General features: G+C 40.2%; 1 protein-coding gene across 1 annotated transcript in view; it reads left to right on the top strand.

The window, feature by feature from the left end:
* METTL24 (methyltransferase like 24) overlaps window positions 1–22092 on the top strand; it is a 114766-nt gene that overhangs the window by 795 nt on the left and 91879 nt on the right. The gene's annotated exons all lie outside the window — the stretch shown is intronic.

Here is a 22092-nt window from a genome sequence, read left to right as displayed (position 1 = left end):
GTGAGAAGTCGAGCCCCCAGCACCACTTAATGGGAAGTTAATTGGAACTTGGAGGACTGTAGTAATAACCCGGCTTTTTCTTACAACACCAACAGTGTTGGTCTCACTCCCTCATTAACTTCTTGGCTCACACATTAAGTCGTTATCTTACTCAATTTTAACCTCTGATTGTTAAGCCTCTGGCCTCCTATCCACCTCTTGGAGCTCCATAATTTACTTGGTATTTGGGAGTGAAAAGATTAAGAACTGCAGGTATGAGCTTGCCTGGTCTTTATACCCATCAACCCTAACAACGTCCTTTGCCTTGCTTTCCCTCTTTTCTTTTAAACATCCCCCCTGCATCCCTCCAGCTTCCCCACCACCCCACTATTGGGAAGAAAGAGAAACTCTTCCTTGGACTCTGCTGCTTTCTTTAACTTCTACCTTACTTTTCAATATCATGTCCACCAATTTCTACTACTGTTTTCCTTTCCCTCACTTCCTCTCCAAGCCTTGCCCTCTGTCTTTCCACACCACTGCTGTCCCTGTCTAGGCCATCAGTGTTATCTTCCTGGATAAACTCATATATATATATATATATATATATATATATCTGAAATGTCATTTCCTATGTAAAGTCCTAATTTGCTTTTCTAGAAGAATGTAGTCACTTCTTCATGCTCCTAACGCACTTTCCATGATACCATGTTTTGTTAAAGGCTTTTCAACACTCTTTTGCCAAGGGCTTACCAGGTCCCCAGTGCTGCATCAGGTGCTGGGGACACAATATGAGCTCAGAGTCTAGTGGGGGAGGCACACAGCACAGACATCCAGTACTGTGACCATTGCTATACTTAAGGTCCTGAACTCTGCCTGGGGAGTCAAGAAAGGCTAACGCGGAGGGGACCTTTGACCTAGGACTTGATATTTCTTAGGAGTTCAGGTTTTTTTGTCCCTCTGGATGTCCTCAAATGTTCCATCCTTGGCACCTTCAATATCCCACCTTGCACTTGCCCTTTCACATCTGCTCTCAGCCTCCGTTGTTTCTGTTTCACCTGTTCAAGAATCATTCTTAAATGATTAGTCTCAGTCTCCACTTCAGATAACAGAATCGATAACTGGAGCCTGTCCTACAAGTGGAAAGGTTTGAAATGCATAGACTCAGAGGGCTACTGGAGAGCAAGTTCAAATCCACCTCCTTTAGGAGGCTGCTCTAGTGATTCCTGCAGGAGATAGTGGTGGCTTAGATAGGATGGTTGAAGTGGAGGTGTGAGAAGTGGTCCAATATTGGATATATTTTGCAGGAAGATGAGAAAGGAGTAGGTTTTTTTGTTTGTTTAGTTTTGTGTTTTCGGTGGAGTGGATGGAAATCAGGAGTTTTGTTTTAAACATCTTGAATTTGAGATATCCTTTGGACATTCATGTGGAAATGTCAAATAGGCAGTTGGACATATGAGTCTGGAGGTGGAGGAAATGTCCAGGCTGAAGATAGAGGTGTGGGAGTCATCAGTGTACAAGTGGTCCTTTTAAAGCCATGAGACTGCAGGAGATCATCTGGGCAGTGAGGGTGGCTAACAAAGACAGAGATCTGAGTCTGAGCCCTGGGGCTCAGTTTTATTAAAATTAAATTAAAAAAAAGAAATATTCATATGGCTGATTCACTTCACTGTACAGTAGAAAGTAACACAACATTGTAAAACAACTATACTCCTCCCCCCCAAAAAACGAAATATTTGCATCGAACCTTACATGTTGTAAGCATTCAATAATGGTAGCTTTAATTTTCACTAATCTGTCCCAAGTCTTTAGCCTCAGCCATTTGCTAAATGTCATTTGTTATAACCTATTTATATTCCTTTGGTTTACACTGATTCTTTTACCCCCATCCTTCTTTCCTATGATTCATGCCCTTTCCACCCTTGAACATTCAGGTCAAGGATCGTGGCCTGGAAACCTTCACTCATCATTCCTACTTCCTTGCTTATCTTTGCCAGTTTGGGAGACAACAGAAGTGCATTCTGATTTGTGAGTTGCTTTGTACGTGTTTTGACCTAATAATCTATTTCAGATTGAATGTTTTGTCTGCACAGTTGTTTGTGATGGAAAGGATCACATTTCCCAAAGTGACCCTTAGTAAATGCTTACTCCCAAGACACCAATAAGTAAAACAAATAAGAATCATCTTATTTCAACCTATTACGTATAACTCTAAGTGTCTTTGGTTAAAAATATATAAGAAAGAATTGAGTGAAAATAGCAATTAAAAATTACTATTTTTAAAGTATTGTTTTAGTTTTTAGCCTCTTAAAGAAAAAGAATTCCCTGGATTTTCTTTTCCCTAGCTACTTAGTTATTTATTTTCTTATTTTCAAGGTATACATTCTAAGGTTCCCAAATTCCTAGATAGTAGAAATCTTGAATTTATTTCATTTTTCCATTATTTCACAGTTGAATTAAAATGTTCCTCAAAACTGGAAAGACCAGTTATCTAATCTGTTCTCCCACTTCTGGGAACAGAGTGCAATGTCCCTTATCTCTTGGGGAACAAGTCTTGTTCCTTTTTAGCCTCCCATCAAGACAAGGTGTAATATAAACTGAATGCACAGTTAAATAATTGATATAATTAAAGTTTGGAAGCTATGTGTTAAACTCCTTGGATCCTATTTTATTTAAATTTTGTTTGTTGAGGATAATGATAAATAATGTTATTTAGGTTCTTGGTTACTTTGCCGTAGGCACCTACCAGATTGGCGAAGGAGAAAAAGTTCCATTCTATTTTGAGGATGGCTTTCTGGGTGGATGAGAACCTGCATGGAATAATTGGGTTGCTGAGTGTTTCTTGTCAACGTGCTTCCTTTGCAGGTGTTAGAGGCTCAAAAATTTAGCAATTATATTGCCACTTTAATCATAGCTTATGCTTCTCTCAAAGAAAATAATCTATTATAAAAAAGAGAAGTGAAGTGTAGTTTCAGTATAATTCTTTTCCTCTTTTCTCATCCCCTTCTTTCACCAAGCTAAGAAAGAAAGAAATAGCTCTAAATAGTGAATCCTCTTTCACATCAGGGGTTCTAATCTTACAGCATTATGAATTGAGGACAAATGAGACATGATGGATAAATAGTGTCTTATGTGATTAGGACTCCCCTGGAACACATATATTTTTGTATATTACAGAGGCTTTAAGCCTACAAATACCACTATAATTCTATTTCATTCCTTTCCTTTCTCTCTATTTTCTGTCTGTGTTTCTTTATGGTTTTTCTTTCTTAAACAGACGTTTACTATGATTACGTGGGTAAAGTTATTCTAGGGGGCGTTAATAGAGGACTAATGATGGTCTTCATGATTTATGCTTTTTTCTACAATCTTGGGTAGATGTTTCTTTTACACATTGGCAATCCACCTAAAAGACAGCAGCAAAATATATGTCTCATATGCACAGGAGAAGTACTGTTGACAAAATAATTAATCAGTGGTCTAAGAAAGAAATGGAAAATTTTATTTGAGCCAAACTGAGGATTATAACCCAGGAGACAGTCTCTCAGAGAGCTCTGAGAACTGTTCCAAAGAGGTAAAGGGAGAGGCCAGTATATAAGTGATTTTAGAGAAGGGCTAAGTGCAATCAAGCACACAACTTGGTGGAGGGTTACTATTATTCGTAAGGAACAGATATCTTAGTTAATGGTTTTAGTGCTTTTCCAAGTATGGGAAGATGAAAGAAACTGTGTTCATGAATTTTCTCCTGAAAATATCTATCTGAAGGCCTATTCTGCCGGTTTTCTCAGAGCACAGTGCCTCATCCTGATTTTGCCCAGAATTCCTTTCTCAGGGTGTATTGTAGGTCAATGACTGCAGTGGGTAATAACTTGATTCTTGTAGAACTAGATGGTGGGCAACATTCTTTATTTTACAATCCCCTCCCTTTTGGTCTTAATTTTGACCTAAGTTTGGGAGGCATTTCATGATCAATTTGTCTCACAGCACTAGGAATGCGCATTCCCAGGTTAGTCAAGGATTTCATTGATAGGCTATTCAACATGCTATTACTAGAGTAGACCCTGTTAACAATAGTCAAAAGCCTCTGGACCACTTGTCTTACTAGTCTGTTATAGTCTAGGAAATGCTTGCCTGTTGTTGCTTTTTCTTATATCTAGAGTTACACTATTACAATCTGTGATCTTACAGGACTATATATTTGGTCATTCGTTTCAAGTTGCCTAATCATCATTCATTTTATTGGAGGCTCCATCACACATTTGGCAGTACAAGAAACAATTATCTTTGTAAAATAGGCAGACTGCAAGTAATATAGCTAGTAACATTAGTAAGGTCCTAAGTAAGTATTTAAGCTAAGAATTTACATTAGTTGAGGCCCAATATCTCCCCAGGTCATCTGACCCAGTCTGTTCTGTACCAGTTGCTATCTTTTAGGGAAATGATCTATTAACATTGTACATAAAGTTCACCAAAAAGTCTGCATGTATAAGGTGAGTGGTGGGTCATCGTGACCTTTTACAGGATTGAGAAAGGAAGTTTAACTTCTAAGGAATTACATGGCTGGCTCCAGAAGAAGAAAAATTGATCTTTATGGTTAAGCGGGTATTTCTGCCATTGGGGTGGTCTGGTTAATGCATAATGCGGATGCCCAGTGCACGCTGGAAGGAAGGGAGGAGGTCCAAACAGGCAGAGAAAAGAATCTTATGTTTAAATTTTTCTCGTATTGCCTTAAAATATGAATTTTGTTTCATTAGTATTCATACAGGAGACAAGCTTCCTGAAGAAATTTTCTTCTCTCTTATCGGATGTATTTTGCTTGACATTTAATATGTTGGGTAGAAAAGTGACTTCTGAGTCACAGGCCTACAGAACCCAGCAATGTGCTGGCTTGGTTTGTTAGTTACAGATCCTTTGGAACAATGTGTCAGGGGAAAAAAAGTGCTGTTTCCTCTTCTCCTGAAAAACCATATGGCAAAAGTTAGTCTTTCTTCGTCACTTCTTGTTATCCTCTTAGTTTTCTAATTCCATGATTGTCATCAAGAAGAAGGAGGAAAAATGGCATAGTATGCCCCTTGATATATCCAACTGCCTTAAACATTATTCTTCTTTACAAAATACTTGAAGGTAGGTTTGAATTGCTTGTAAAATATGGCCCAGCAGTAGTTTCCAGCTACTTAGGTTTCTGCTGTATCCCTACACTTCTGTCCTTCAAGAACAACATTCATTAATCCTCTCACATTGTCCTCAGGAGGCAAAGCATTTTCATTTTAAACAGTCGTTGAGGGTAATTGAATGTGCTCCAGCAATATGTGGGTGTGAAAGAGCAGTTGCTTAGTTTTGCAAAGAAAAGCAGGTTCTGATGAAAACTTTGATGCGCTGTAGGTGGAGAATAGGCTTCTGCACTCCTTCCAAACCCCGCAGTTCCTCAGAGAGCATTCTGTGGGCAAAGAAACTGCTAATGGAGGCCCCACTGTTTTCAACAATCGGTGGTGGAGATTTTAGGTTTTTTTGTGTGCAATTTGTCCAGTTCATTTTCTCCAAGGAACAGAAAGCCTTATTGGTTTTCTCGAATTGGATTTCATTTTTGGTCTGTGAAGAGAATCAGAGCTGTGTTAAACTGGAGACTGTTAAGAGTGGTAGACATTTGATTTTTTTCCATCTGTGTTATGACACCTTTGGAGTCCTTATAAGGAGTTTGGCTCTTTATTCTGTGATTCATAGAAAGTAACGGGTGCCTGCTTCATTTACCATAAGATGCTAGTGTTGATAAGCTTCTCTAAAAGCAGCCCCTGAGTCCTCTTAGATACCTCACATCAATCCCATTAATGACCTGTAGAGTTTTCTGCTAAAACAGGGTGGGAAAATTTGCTGTCCAAGAAGCACTTTTATTCTGCTCGAATGATTGAAACAAAATTGAGTTTTAGCCTTCTAGTCTAGGACCACATGTAATTTAAACTAATAGCAAGGTGGCTTGTTAGTTTATGGCTCAGGGAGGTAAATTGGACCCGTGAAGAATTTTGTTTGAGCCACACAGTGTTTTTAAGTATCTAAACGTAAATATCTTCAGATATGACATATAGTGTCCAGTGGAGTCCAGTTCAGCACTGTCTCCCTTTATATTATCTATCTGATCTGTGAAGGCATTTGAAGTTTCAACCTCTGAGCCAGATGTCAAAATTTGCAATTGTCCAGATGAGTGGATAAAAAAGATGTGGAACATATATTCAATGGAATATTACTCAGCCATAAAAAGAAATGAAAGTGAGTTATTTGCAGTGAGGTGGATGGACCTAGAGACTGTCATATAGAGTGAAGTAAGTCAGCAGGAGAAAAACAAATACCATATGCTAACACGTATATATGGAATCTAAAAAAAAAAAAAAGGTTCTGAAGAACCTAGGGGCAGGACAGGAATAAAGACGCAGACATAGAGAATGGACTTGAGCACACGGGGAGGGGAAGGGTAAGCTGGGACGAAGTGAGAGAGTGGCATGGACATATATACACTACCAAACGTAAAATAGATAGCTACTGGGAAGTAGCCACATAGCACAGGGAGATCAGCTCGGTGCTTTGTGACCACCTAGAGGGTTGGGATAGGGAGGGTGGGAGGGAGATGCAAGAGGGAGGAGATATGGGGATATATGTATATGTATAGCTGATTCACCTTGTTATAAAGCGGAAACTAACACACCATTGTAAAGCAATTATATTCCAATAAAGATGTAAAAAAATAAAACTATTATTAAAAAAAAATTGCAATTGTTTTTCCTAAAAAGTGACAAGCGAGGTTAATGCTGCTAAGCTCAATGGTAGCATGGCACATAAATACTTAAATACACAGAAGCTGAAGGTCCTTTTAAGTCATTCCTAGTCAAGAGAGTTGAGTTACCTAAGGCTAGAGTTGGCTATTGGGGAGAGTAAGATTATAGGGGAGTGTACTTAGTTAATACAATATTCTTTTGGTTATAAACAAGAAAGATGGACTCTGGCCTAGCTTAAGCAAAAAAAAAAAAAGAATTAAATAAATGTATTGAAACTTCGGAATTTACCACTGAATTGGAGGAAGAGTTAAATGATCATGCTGTTGAGGAGAGAAAGAATAGGTTACTCTAGAATTCCCAGCTTTCCTTGGGCTTCTCCCTCCAGGGCCACCACAATAAGACTCACCTCCCTCAACTCCTGGGCTTGGTCTCTTAGATACTCACCTTGGGTCAGCCAGCACTAACCACAGGCCACAAATAGCCCAGCAACCCCTGCCCCTGTGCAGGGAGCCATTTTTAGAGAAAGGAGAGACTTTCTGAGCACCTGGAAATAGAGTGTAGGTCTTTTTTAAAAAAAATAATCTCGGAGCTTAGCCTCTGTGCCTCTGTGTGTGTACTTCTTTTTTGGTTAACTGTTTCTCTATTTAAAACTGTTAAAGATAACCTTACTTCCAAGTAGCACTCAGCACTAAGTTGGCACCTTGTGCATACTTCTGATTTTTTATTCAGTTTGGTATATATACACAAGATCTGTACTTAGGCAATATATATATTTTTGGCCGTGCCACGTGGCATGTGGGATCTTAGTTCCCCAACCAGGGATCAAACCGGCGCCCCCTGCATTGTAAGCAGAGTCTTAACCACTGGACCACCAGGGAAGTCCCTTCTTTTGAAGTAAAACGTTATTTGTGAGGACTTTTGTGGAGAAGGTAAATATAATCAGTATTTATCCCGTGATCCCCATTAGGGTTCTCAAACCAAAGTTATTAGAGTTTTATGTTCTTTGATTTTTTGTCTTTCAGTTCAGAAAGTTACTTTGCAAAAAAGATCTGAAAAATTCTTCAGAGCATCTGAATATTTATAGCCCTTTTTGCAACTGGTTGGTTTGGGATTCTTTAACATATGATTACTTCTGTATCAGGACTCTCTAGGTTGCAAGTGACAGAACCCAACTGAAACTAGTAAAAACGGATTCATCGGAAGGGTACTAGGGTAGAACTGAAGAAAGAGCTGCAGAAACCAGGACAGCTCTCGGAGCTTGATTATGGACTAAAATGAGTATTGAGTACGTTAGTTATCCGTATTACCCATTACCAAAGGTGTAATGGGTATTTATCATTCTTTTTTGGCCACACCTTCAGATTCCCTTCCTGTGTTTGAGGAATTCTCCACCTTTCTAAGAAAAAGGTAAAAAATAAATTTCCTTGGCCCTAAAGGGCATTCTTGCGACCTGGGCTTTACCATTCACATACACCTGCATGAGAGTTTGGATTGTACTTCAGAGATTTGAAGAAGCAAGCTTCAGCACAAGGATCACAGAGCTCCAGGTTCTAGCAGAGGCATCCAGTGCCTAGGGTGGTGAAATGAGCCATGGTGTCAGTGCCCAGTGGTGGGGTAGTGCGGTCTACACTGGTGTCCACGGTGCTGTTCCTCCTGCCCTTGAGATTCTGTAAGCTAATAAATCTTTAATTAATTCCTTTTCTACTTAACTAGCCAGAGTGGTTTCTGTTGTTTACAACCAAGAACCTTGGCAGATCAATAAATTAGAGTTGGCAGTTTGGAAGCTTACAGCTGTAGCTTTCCCTCTTCAATTTTGCTTGCTCTATTTAATTCAGATTTTGGAACATGATGATTGGGGTCCAAGTGAACTATGGGCTAAGGGACCTTTCCTTGACAAGATAATAACATTTAGCACCAGATACTAAATCATACAAATCTGCTGACTTATCACTAGAAACACCAAGCCCTTTTTCACGGCACCATTTGTCTAGGGTATCGGGCAGGGGAGGCCAGCTTATGCTGTGATCACAAACAACCCTTAAATCTCAGGGCTCTTACCAACAAAGGTTTGTCTTGCTTATGCTGCGTATCCATTGCTGGTTGGCAGGAGTGGGGTGCTGCTCTATGCTGTCTTCATCCTCTCTCTGGACCCCAGTCTGGAACATTGCCTGTCACCTCGGCAGAGCAGTGAGTGCTCTAGAGAGTCTTGCGTGGCATTGTTAAATGCCCTGGCCAGAAGCCAGATATAACACTCCTGCTCACAATCCAATGACTAGAGCTGTTTGCTGGGCCTTACCCAGTGCAGGAGGCCAGAGGTCTGCCATGTGCTCAGAAGTCAGAGACAGGAACTGTTTGGTGAGCAGCACTTACGGTCACCACACTATGGTAACATTTCAATCATCCGTATCTAAATGGACATCGTCTAGGTCATGTTTCATGCTTGCCATTTCCAGTGCCTCACTGAATCTGCACATTTGGCAGTATTGAATAAAGCATGCGAGGCTCTTTTCAGGGGATGTAGATCTAAAATGAAGCAGACATCTGAATTTAGCAGAACAGTGAAATAAAACAAGACGCGATTTACATCTTATAAACAGTGCTGTGGCATGTCCTGGAGTTTGTTAAGTACAGTGATTCTCGTTGATGTGTTTATGTTAGATTCTTTGTGCAGAGCAATGATGGGATGATGGTCTGCAGTTCTGCGGAGAAAAAGGGCAAGTTATTTGAATAAATAAAGCCATGAGTGTAAATGAACCGAAGGCCTCTGGTGAGATGAATCAAACTCCATGTTTAAATGCATCTTCATGGCGATCGCTTACTCATTTTTAGTTAGAGCAAGCTGAAAGACTTCCAAGCTTGTTTTCAGAATCTGGCCACAAATCAGAGGCAGTATTCATGTTGTATAGTGTTTGCTATTGCGCACAATGACAACAGTATTTTTAGTTTATTTTCCATCTACTTTGAGTGCAGCACAGCAAATCAATTTAAAATCCTAATTAGGGCTTCCCTGGTGGTGCAGTAGTTGAGAGTCCGCCTGCCGATGCAGGGGACGCGGGTTCGTGACCCGGTCTGGGAAGATCCCATATGCTGCGGAGCGGCTGGGCCCGTGAGCCATGGCCGCTGGGCCTGCGCGTCCGGAGCCTGTGCTCCGCAACGGGATAGGCCACAGCAGTGAGAGGCCCGCGTACAGCAAAAAAAAAAACAAAAAAAAAACCCTAATTAACAAAACACATGCCCATTGAGTGCAGAGGGATTCAGTCACATATGGAAGCAGGCCTCTTCTTTCAGCAATTTTTGGGGTAGAATATAGAGAAGCCAAGTAACGCATGAGATCCTAGGAGACTTATTTACTTGTATTTGGAAATGTCATGAAAACACTTCATTATGATGCATCCTCACCTCTAAGATGGGCTCGTAATTTTACACTTGAGGTCAGAAGTTTAAATTCTGCTCCCCTACCTACTGGTTGTGGACAAGTGGCATACCCTGTCTGAACTTTAGTTTCCTCCTGTGTAAAAATGTAGTAGTACTTAACTCATGAAGGTTAAAGGAGAGTGAGTAGGTGAAAACACCTGGCCTATGGAAATAGTCCTGTAAATGAAGATTGTCTCTGTTCAGCCTCGTATTGCTGGCTGTGACACTAGCCCCTGAATCTCAAAAAGGCATAGGCACGTGTGACTGTGTGGTGTAAAGCACAATATTCATTGGAATTTTTAATACTTCTTTTATTATTCTTGAAATTTAAAGCATATATAATATGCTGAGCCATCAGAGGTGCTGGAATATTTTTAATCTTAAAAGCTCAAGGAAATATTAAATTTTTGTTAGCATTTTTATTATAAACTTATTCCTCATGTAACTCATTTATTATAAAATTGTTAAGACTTACTTTTTCATATAAGTTTGTGATTTTTTTCTCTTAAATCCAATTACAAATATCTTTTACAACATTGCTCTGTTAAATAATTTTGGTCCATGTTAGGGTTGACTGTATAAAATGTGTTTCCAAGCTTTCAAAATACAATTTTCACTCAAAAGAATGTTTACAAATCTCCTATTAACTGCCACTTACTGTAACTCTGCTGCTTCTTTAGTTCAGGAGGGGCCACTGGAGTAATTGTGGGTGAAAGAGCTAATTGCTAAACTGTTTTTCCGGTTCTGTCTTCCACATTTTAGTCTAATAATTAAGTGCATATTATTCTACTTGGTACTTTGTATGCATTTTATTATTTTTATTTATTTATTTATTTGCGGTGCGTGGCCTCTCCCATTGCGGAGCACAGGCTCCAGACACGCAGGCTCAGCGGCCATGACTTATGGGCCCAGCTGCTCCGCGGCATGTGGGATCTTCCCGGACCGGGGCACGAACCCGTGTCCCCTGCATCGGCAGGCGGACTCTCAACCACTGCGCCACCAGGGAAGCCCAATGCTAGTGTTCTTTCACTCAATTCTCACAAAAAATCTGCAAGGTAGGAATTGTCCTTATTTTTCAGATGAGGGAGCTGAGGCTAGAGACATTAATAAATGTGAGTAAGACATAACTAAAAGGGATGGGATGAAGGTTTAAACTCACAATTCGTGACTCTTTCAATTTGCCCAATGAAATGGGCAGCTAACAACCGTCTCACGTCAAATAGATCATTTACCAGCTGAAAATTAAAATCTTCATGTAAACAAAAGACACCACAGAGTTAAAAGGCAAGTCATAGGCTGGGAGAGGATATCTGCAATGCATATCACAAATAAAGGATTAATATTTCAAAGTTTAAAAAAACCCAGCAAAACAATAAGAAAAAAAGATAAACAACTGAACAGTAAAACAAACAGGGCATTAACTAGGAGTTAACAGAAGAGGGAACCTGGAAGACATATATATATAACACATACATAACTATCAAATAACAATATAATATAATATAATTATAATATGGAAAGAGAGAGTGTGAGTGCAGAGAGATGATAAATCCTACCAATAAGCAGAATAAGCAAATCAAAACACAGTGGGATTATTTTCACCCCCAGTCATATTGGAACAGTGCAAAATGTCTGATAAAACAAAGATTGATAAGAATGTCGAGGAAAAGGAACTCCTTACTAAACTACTTTATCCAAAGTAGCTCCCTATCCCAGTTGTTCTTCTAATACCTTCTCTTATTTTCTCTATGGCATTCCCACTCTCTGATATTTTTTCCTTCTCTAATTCTTGTTTGCAGTCTCATCTCCTATGAAGGTAGGGGGCTCATCTGTTCTGCTCACCACTCTATCCCCAGAGACTATGATAGCATCAGCACAAAGCAGGTGCTTAGTAAATAGGGCTAAAAAACGGTTATTTCAGTCCGCTGGGGTACTAGACCAATGTGTTTGAGGAACATTTGGATCTTTCAAGAGCTTTTCTAAAGCCCCCTCCAGATCTCTAATTTCTGAGTCAGGGTTTTACACCCCAGACTCTTGGAACAGAGCTCCCAGTCTTGACTTTGCTTCAGACAACAGTGACTATACTACAGAGATTTGAAGCCACATCCAGCCTGTACCTGTTTTTGTATGGCCCATGAGTAAAGAATGGTTTTTATAGATAAACATTTGCAGTTGACTTGATGTTAGGAAACACTGACTTTGAACCCCAATGAGCAAAATACTATCCAAAAGTAATATAGTATATCTATGTTACAAAACATTCTGCACAATTTTTATTATATGTTGAATTTTATCAATAAAAATGTAGAAATTTATCTTCTCTCTTATTATGTAAGAATCTACTTAATATCCTTGATTTTGCCTCTTGGCTCGCAAGGTCTAAAATATTTACTATCTGACTCTTTACAGAAAACATTTGCCAACCCCTGCTGTGGAAATAGCCTCAGGGCAACCTACATTTGCCTCAGTCCAGTCCACGAGACTCTTGTGCTAGAGTTTTGCCATCCTCAACATGAGAAGAATGGTCCTAGGCTTCCAACAGGGATACTGAGAATATGTTTTGGTCCTCTGTAACCATTCATGGGAATGTCATCATAGTTATCCAAGGTCTTTGTTTTCAGACCACTGCCATGCAGTGAATGTTAAAATGGTTTAAATCCTGGTGTTTGCTTACTACTGCCTGTTACCCACCTTTTCTAACACACATGTAGATTTGTTGAGATTATATTGTGACAGTCAGCTGACCATATTTTTTCCAGCTTCTGGGTTCACTCTTTGTTTAATACTTAAAATGGTTTGAGCCGTGTGCTGTGAGAGGTCCAGTACCTTTCCTCCCCTCAATGTTCTGATAATATCTGGGGCTTACATTTTCTGATCACTCTCCTAGCTCAGTGTTTTGCCTCTGGCCACTGCTGTCTCCTCTCTGTTCTGCTCTGCCCACTTCTTTTATCCCCCAGAATGATGCAGGCATTAGTGAAGGTCTCAGGGTAATAGAGATGTCAGTGAAGTTCCAAACAAATTCAACTTAAAATTGATTAAAGATTTCTCTCCCATTGGGAATTTCTTACTGGCTGTCTTTTCTTCTTAGGCTCCTATACCATTGATCCTGCCTTCTCTTATCTACACATCAATCCCTTTCTTCCATTTTTCAAGCCTTCAGACCATCTTTTCCCATCCTATTCTCTTGAACTTACAGCAAACAAATCCCAAATGCATGTCATTTTCTTACTCAGGCAGTTTAGTTTTCTCCTCTCCTTCCAGGCCTGGCATAGAGATGAATTATACCACTCTGGCAGGAAAGCAGAATTGGTTGCAATCAGTGTTTGTGTTTAAAAATCATGTTTCCTGGGCTTCCCTGGTGGCGCAGTGGTTGAGAGTCCACCTGCCGATGCAGGGGACACGAGTTCGTGCCCCAGTCCAGGAAGATCCCACATGCCGCGGAGTGGCTGGGCCCGTGAGCCATGGCCGCTGAGCCTGCGCGTCCCGAGCCTGTGCTCCACAATGAGAGAGGCCACAACAGTGAGAGGCCCGCATACCGCAAAACAACAGCAACAACAACAACAAAAATCATGTTTCTTACATCCTCTCTACTATTAGACAGTCTGTATAATGTGCTCAGCACAGTGCCTTGGATGTATGTAGTAAGCACTCATTACCTGTTGATTGTGTCAGCTTAGGTCCAGTGCTGGTCCCCTCATCCTGGCTGTGGCTACTGCTGTTTTGTGATATAGGGGAAACATATTACTAGTGACATTTTGGGAACAGTAATATGTTGCTTCATGCAGAACTTCCTTTTTCCTTCATACGTGTCTTCATTACTTCCTTTGGCTTTTGGGATCCCTGGTGAACTATATTTCCTTCTGTCTGCCATGGAAATTAGTTTAGATAGAGGGTGCTAACATGAACTTTAGGGTTCAAGAGTGCCCAGAAATGGCACACCTAGGAACGTACCCAAGAGAATTGAACATGTTTGCACAAAACTTGTATGAATAGTATAAATGAATGTTTACAGCAGCACTATTCATAATAGCCATAAGTTGGAAGCAACCCAGATTTCCATTAAATGATGAATACATTCACAAAATGTGGTATATCTGTATGATGGAATATTATTCACCTATAAAAAGCATGAAGTCCTGATACATGCTATGATGTGGATGAACCTTGAAAACATGATAAGTGAGAGAAAATAGTCACAAAAGGCCACATGTTGCATCACTCCATTTTAATGAAATAACCAGAATAGGCCAATCTATAGAGACAGGAGTAGATTAGTGTTTGCTAAGGGGCTGGGGGAAGAGGGGAATGTGAAATGGCTGCTACTGGAAATTGTTTTTTTTTTGCGGTGATGAAAATATTATGGAATTAGTGGTGATGGTTGCCTAATCCGTGTATATATTTAAAAGCCACTTAATTGTTCACTTAAAAATGGTAAATTTTAGGATGTGTGAATTATATCTCAGTTAAAAAAAATTCTCAGAAGCCCATGGAATGAATGGCAGGTGTGAAACCACATGCTTTGCTCTGTCTGGATAAAGGTAAATTAACTGTGAGAGAGCCCTGGGACCCCAGCCTGATGGTGCTCACTAATTGGCATGGGTATGCTCAACAGAAGGGCAGAGTCCACATGCTTGCTTCTCTAGGAAGTACCTGGCTTGGCCTCTCAGGAGTGGTCACTTGGCTACTGGTGAACTGCATGGTGCTCACTCTCCCATCAGCTCCCCAGGCATGGCAGAGCATTGCAGAATCAGACACAAGCAGCCGTACATTAGGAATCCAGGAGCCGGCTGTTTGCCAGATAAGGGGGAAGCTGAAGCTGCCATCACTGTGAGCTTGCTGGCCTCCTAGTGCATCAGTTTTTTTGTGCAGAGCTCTGACCCAGAGCACCGGGGGTTTGTCAAAAGAGGTGGCCGAGCACGGGTCAGCCCACTGCACCTCTTCTAGGAGTGAGTTCTTCTGCTTAGGACTTCAGTTACCTTGGCTCTTTCTTTTTCTCACTTTTACCCACAGGACCCTTGTCACCTCATTCATAATGACTTGTGTGCAGGGAGCATCTTATACATTTTGGAGGGCATTTGTGTTAAAGGGAACAGCAGTTATACCAATACCTTGCTTTTATACAACTCTCCCCACCTTCCAAAGGCTTGCTCTGATGTTACCCCAAGTGGCTCTCATAGTAGCTTTATAAGTGAGATGGCTGTTATTTCCATTCCACCAAGAAAGAATCTGTTTAAATAATTAGTTCAAGGTAAATAGAGATTATAACCCAAGTTGGCTGAGGTCATATTTAGTATTGTTTCTACTATATACTATGGCTACCTCCATGCTGAAGTCTGGATCTCAGAAAAATAGTTGACTATTGTAGATGTTAAGTTTGATACAAAGACTTCTTAGATATTTTCCAAGTCAAATAATGTATTTTAACATTTTTTTTTTCTTTTTGCGGTACACGGGCCTCTCACTGTTGTGGCCTCTCCCGTTGCGGAGCACAGGCTCCGGACACGCAGGCTCAGCGGCCATGGCTCTCGGGCCCAGCTGCTCCGCGGCATGTGGGATCTTCCCGGACCCGGGCATGAACCCATGTCCCCTGCATCGGCAGGCGGACTCTCAACCACCACGCCACCAGGGAAGCCCCAAATAATGTATTTTAAAGCTTACTTTTAGCTATTTTATCAGGTTGGAATTTTCAAGCATGCCTTACATTACTTAAGAACAAATTTGAACTGATTATATAATTATGATAGGTAATGTTCTTTTGAATAGTGAATATTCATTTTGTACAGAAATAGTAAAAAATGGCTTATTTAACTAATGTGCACTTAGAGGACATTAACCTCAATCAGGAGCAGACAGCTCCTGAGTTTTGAAACTGAGTTTTGAAACTGAAGTGCTTGAATTTCTTTGGGTACCCTGGATACAGAGAATTGTTTTGGAAAATCTGAGTGCCTAGGCCTTCCTCCTGGACAGAGAATGTTCTTACTTATAAAAGCAAACCACCAGCACAGATCGGAGCCTGTTTAACACATACAACATTGTATCCTTCCTTGTTATGAGTACTATCTCTATGTATAATTTGTTATTTTAAAAATATAGGCAAGCCAGGATGCTGATAATTAAAGGCACATATGTTTGGTCAAGTCATTAACCTAATAGGAAAAACAGAGCAAAAGTTCTCTTAAGGTTTTAAAAAAAGTTTCAATAACAAAACCATACAAGAGTGGGAGAGGACTTCCCTGGTGGCGCAGTGGTTGAGAGTCCGCCTGCTGATGCAGGGGACACGGGTTCGTGCCCGGTCCAGGAAGATCCCACATGCCGTGGAGCGGCTAGGCCCGTGAGCCTGCGCGTCTGGAGCCTGTGCTCCACAACGGGAGAGGCCGCAACAGTGAGAGGCCCGCATACCGCAAAAAAAAAAAAAAAAAAAAAAAAGAGTGGGAGAAGTGGAGTAAGGGAAATTGGAAATTTAATTTTCTGTGTCTTTTATTGGAGGAGTTCTTAGATTATAGTTATTTTGAAGCCAAAAATTTTCAATTTAAAAATAGAAGTGAAGAAATAGGAACAGATTGGAGTTTGGAGGAAAAAAAATTAGAGCAAAAAAGAGAAATATAACAGGAAGGCTCTGTACAGGGAAAGCTTGTCTTCAGCTGCTTCTCAGATTTCCTCAGGATTGTGTAGACAACTAGTGAGGTGAAGACTAGAATCGAGTTCAGAACAATGAGTCTTAACAATTTTTGAGTTATGAAAATTCGATGAAAACAATTAGATGAAAGCTATGGATAAGCGTTCCAGAATACTGAACATCTGTTTGCATACACATTTGTTTACAGTTGATTTCAGGGGGTTCATGGGCCTCACAAAAATTCTTCTTTTGAGAGTGGATCAGAATCACTCATGGCGTTTTCAGAATACAGATGCCTCAGCCTCCCATACCCCAGACCTCCTCCCTGAGGGAGGCATGAGTGCTGGGTTAAGACAGGTTCCATTATGGTTGGGACGGTTGATTCCTAAAGTTGGGATAAATGTTTCAATAACTAGTGCTCATCTCTAACTGAGGGGTGCCCCCGTGTGATGGGCTTTTGTCTGCTGGAATCATCTCACTGCTGGCTGGGCTGAGCTTCCTCAGAAGGTGGAACTCGGAGTCCTGGTTAACAGCCTGTAGAGTCGGGACCAGCCCAGGTGAGGCCTGGTGTTGAGATATGGTGCTGAGAGGTACTACCAATCCTACTGATGGCCTCTTCTGCTCTCCGGGGTCTCAGGCTACACCTTGAAGAAGAGCCATGTTTTGTTTTCAGAATAGCAGCCAATGGTTCCTCCCTGGTATTGATTTTTATGTTTTTTCATTTGTAAATAAGTGCGTGTTCCATGCTGTTAAAATATTGAATGCTAAAAAAATATTTTAAGGCAGAAAAATTCATAGCCTCTTGAGAAGCTTATGTTTATTATGTTATGGGTCATCTCTTCCAGTCTTCTGCCTTGTTTACAGTCCTGCTTTATGTTTATATTTCTTAGCTATTCACCATCGTTAGTCCAGCATCTAAGCTAATTGGTAATGTTGCACTCTCTAACTATGCACTTATGGAATCTCTAAAACGATATAATTAGCAAGTGGACCCATATCCATAGTCACCAATTCATAGTAATTGGTTAGTTACATAGAAGGTGGTTAAAATAGAGAATCCCCAAAAGTATACACACAGCCTATTTTAACTTAAAACATATGCAAGTGCATTCTTTTGCCAGTCTTTTGTTCTGAGTATGAGCCCCTACTGGAGTTCTGGTCTCTTGCAAAAACCCATGAACTGCATCACCCACCATTTTCAGTTTTGGTTTCTTTAAAGTAGAGCAAGAATTTGACACTTGTGAAGCAATCTGAGTGCAGAACATCTCTAGATTATAGTGATTTTGTTATTCTCTTTTACAGTTACTTCACCCATGCCTAACCTGCAACAGTATTTAAAAATAGCACCTAGCTTTTCTCGACTTGGTTTTTATAGAAAAGAGAACCCGTTTTCTTTCTGTGCACCATTTCATCATTTTACCTAAATTTTAATTAAATTATATAATTTCAGTAACTTGTACAACTGATATAAACTGGTTTGGGAACAAATCAAATGACTCCTGGTAAAAATATGACTAAACTGGTAGCAGCAGGAGTACACAGGTAGAGTAAATACTGACAACAAAGAGTAGCCCCCTCTCGCCGCAACTAGAGAAAGCCCACCCTCAGCAACAAAGACCCAATGCAGCCAAAAATAAATAAATAAATAAATTAATTAAAAAAAAGAGGATCTACACAGCATTGTTGTACAGATTGAATGATTAGAACTAGATCAGGACAGTTATGAGCAGAAGGTCAATCTCTACAAGGCTCTGTGGAATCAACCTCCCATGGCAAACATAGTTTTCACCTTTACCTGAGCATTTAATTTTTCTGCATTTAACAAAATTTACAATAACAAATATTTATAGTTTCAAGGTTACGTGCCAACAATCTTTAGAATTATGAAAAAAAACGTTCAATTTTATAGAAAAGCTCTGTGCTCTTGTTAACAAATAGATTTGGATAAAAGCTAACTGTGATTTCAAGATATAGAATATGTACAGATTTAACTTAAATTTTATAATCAGTATATAAATATTTATTAACCTTTTAATCTATCAAAACATGTTAATTAAAAAAATTTTTTTTTATATCCCCTCCCTCTTGCGTCTCCTTCCCACCCTCCCTATCCCACCCCCCTAGGTGGTCACAAAGCACCTACCCAGCTGATCTCCCTGTGCTATGCACCTACTTCCCACTAGCTAGCTATTTCACATTTGGTAGTGTATATATGTCAATGCCACTCTCTCATTTTGTCCCAGCTTACCCTTCTATCAAAACAATTGTTAATTTTTTTTACCTTCAGAATCTCTAAATTTTTTCTTTTGATTTAACAGAATTTTTTTTTTTTTTACATTGTATGATTCCATTTATGTGAAATGTCCAGAATGGGTAAAGCTCCAGAGATACAATGTAGATGGATGGTTGCCAGAGGTGGAGGAGGGGGAAGTGAAAGTATAGGCAATGCTATCATCTGTACCTTTATCCACCTTTGAGCCTGTGTCCTAGATCCCATTTCTAACTAGGCTGACACTGTCACCTGTAGCCTCTTAGCTTCCCCACATCCCATAAATCCTAAGCTCTGATGACTCCACTTTCTTTGATTAATGGCTTTCAGGAAGGATTTTGCTTCTGCTGGATGGTAAATTGTGGGATGGACTGAGGTCACAAAACCTGTTTTCTCTTGTGGGTTCAGTGAGGTTTGAACCCAAGTCTCCAGAGATGAAAAATTACTTCTTTAACCCACGACATCAGGAGCCTCCCCTTAATCTGCAGGATCTCTGAATATTTTTAAAAATTTTTATTGGAGTATAGCTGATTTATAATGTTGTGTTAGTTCCAGGTGTACAGCAACGTGAATCACGTATACATATACATATATCCACTCTTTTTTAGATTCTTTTCCCATATAGGCCATTACCGAGTATCGAGTAGAATTCCCTGTGCTATAGAGCAGGTCCTTATTAGTTATCTATTTTATTTTATTTTTTTGCGGTACGTGGGCCTCTCACTGCTGTGGCCTCTCCCGTTGCGGAGCACAGGCTCCCCACGCGCAGGCTCAGCGGCCATGGCTCATGGGCCTAGCCGCTCCGCAGCATGTGGGATCTTCCCGGACCGGGGCACGAACCTGCGTCCCCTGCATCGGCAGAAGGACTCTCAACCACTGCGCCACCACGGAAGCCCTATTTATCTATTTTATATATAGTAGCGTGTATATATCAATCCCAATCTCCCAATTTATCCCTCCCTGCCTTACCCCCTGTTAACCATAAGTTTGTTTTCTACATCTGTGACTCTATTTCTGTTTCATAAGTAAGTTCATTTGTATCATTTTTTTTAGAGTCCACATATAAGTGATATCATGTATTTGTCTTTGTCTGACTTATTTCACTTAGTATGATAATCTCTAGGTCCATCCATGTTGCTGCAAATGGCATTATCTCATTCTTTTTATGGCTGAGTAATATTCCATTGTATATATGTACCAAAACAAATGTTAATTTTGAATGAAATGGCTTAAATTCTCAACAATGCTTGCTTTCTTTTTTTTTCAACAATGCTTTCTTAAAGTTTCTGTCAGAATTCCTGCTAAACTTCTTGTCATCTCTGTTTTTATTTTAATTTGAATCAAAGACATTTAAGGTTGATAATAATTTATTTCCACCTCAATAAATAGTATTTATATTTAGCTAGATTAAGATATTACTATAAAACCCAGCTAGTGAATTTCCCTGCTTTCTTCAAAAGTAATAAAAAAATTGTCCTTAATCCTAAGAATGCTATCATGTTCTTTCCTCCCTGGCATTTAAATCAATGTAAAAATGTCCCTTGGAATAATATCTCTGGGGGACTGCAAAAGAAATAAAACACATGGTGTCCTCACAAGGCTTCTAGTCTCGTTTGAGAAACAAGATTGACACACTTGAAACAAATTATAGCAAACATCTGATTTAGTATAAATGAGAAGTACAAGCAATAGTTGCTGAAGATCCAGCTTTGCATAGTTTATTTTGTGTATAGTAGAGGCTTGAGTGATTAGGAAATTTGGGGGACGTATGTGGGACTAAAACTGGATCCAGAAGAATAAGTGGAATTTGAACTGACTAGGGAATAAGGGAGAGAATTCTGGGTAGGAGGGAAAAGGCCTGGCCTGGCATGTTAGGGGCAAGATGCTTTTAGGAAACAGACCAGAGAGTAGGATCTGTTTTGTAATCAGTGTCCTTATGGTCTTTATCTGAGCACTTCCTAACTTCCCTGAGTCTTGTCTTGGCAATGAATTGTCATTGGTTACACTTCCTTTTTTTCCTTATGGGAGAATCTCCATAAGACCAATCATCCATTCTAGCCTACCATTCAGTCCTTGACGGCATGGCATTGGGAAGGTTCTGTGGGGATGCATTTATAATAATGATAACCATCTTTTACCCAGTGCCTTTTAGGGACCTGTATCAGTCAGAATAGGCTAGGTTATACTGCAGTAACAAACATCATCAAAATTTCAGTAGGTTAAAAGAAGAAATATTTATCACTCATGCTATATTCCCAGTGTGGGTTGGGGAGGGAGGTGAGAGGCAAGATCTCACCTTCTTGCTGTCATTCAGGGACTCAAGATGCCCTTGCCTCAACTTAGATATACCATTGCCATTCATCAGAGAGGCCTGAATCTTTTCTAATCCTCCTTTTTAACTCACTGAGGATTCATCGTCCATGACATTTTCAGAGCCACTGGTGAATTTTTTAGTATATTCCACATCTTATGGATGAAGAATTTCATAAGTTTGTTACCCCTTGCATCAATGAGTATGTAAGTGCAAGACAGCCATTGTGGTTTTCACCTGGGAATCCCTTCTAAGTTGCTATTGGGCGTAAAATGTCTGTCTGTTTTTTTTTTTTGCGGTACGCGGGCCTCTCACTGTTGTGGCTTCTCCCGTTGTGGAGCACAGGCTCCGGACGCGCAGGCTCAGCGGCCATGGCTCACGGGCCCAGCTGCTCCACGGCATGTGGGATCTTCCTGGACCGGGTCACGAACCCGTGTCCCCTGCATCGGCAGGCGGACTCTCAACCACTGCGCCACCAGGGAAGCCCAAAATGTCTATCTTAACAGTAAAACTAGATATGGGGAAGATAAAACTCTTGGACCTGGGATGAAGGCAGCATGGTGTAGCAGAGCAACGATGGGACTAGCAGCCTAGAGGTATGGGTCCAAGTCACAGCCCTCCTCCTCCTACCTATGTGACTTGTACGTCACTTCACCTCTCTAAGCTTCATTTTCTTCAATTATAATATAAAGGAGTTGGTCTAGATCACTCTTTAGGTCTTTTAGAATACAGTGATTCTCTA

This window comes from Delphinapterus leucas, chromosome 12 (assembly GCF_059928025.1).
Source record: "Delphinapterus leucas isolate spDelLeu-1000000601 "Yukka" chromosome 12, BTC_Dleu_Yukka2, whole genome shotgun sequence".
In the NCBI taxonomy this organism is placed as follows: domain Eukaryota; kingdom Metazoa; phylum Chordata; class Mammalia; order Artiodactyla; family Monodontidae; genus Delphinapterus; species Delphinapterus leucas.
Note: the sequence above shows the minus strand (reverse complement) of the source record. Positions and strands in the feature narration are given on the sequence as shown.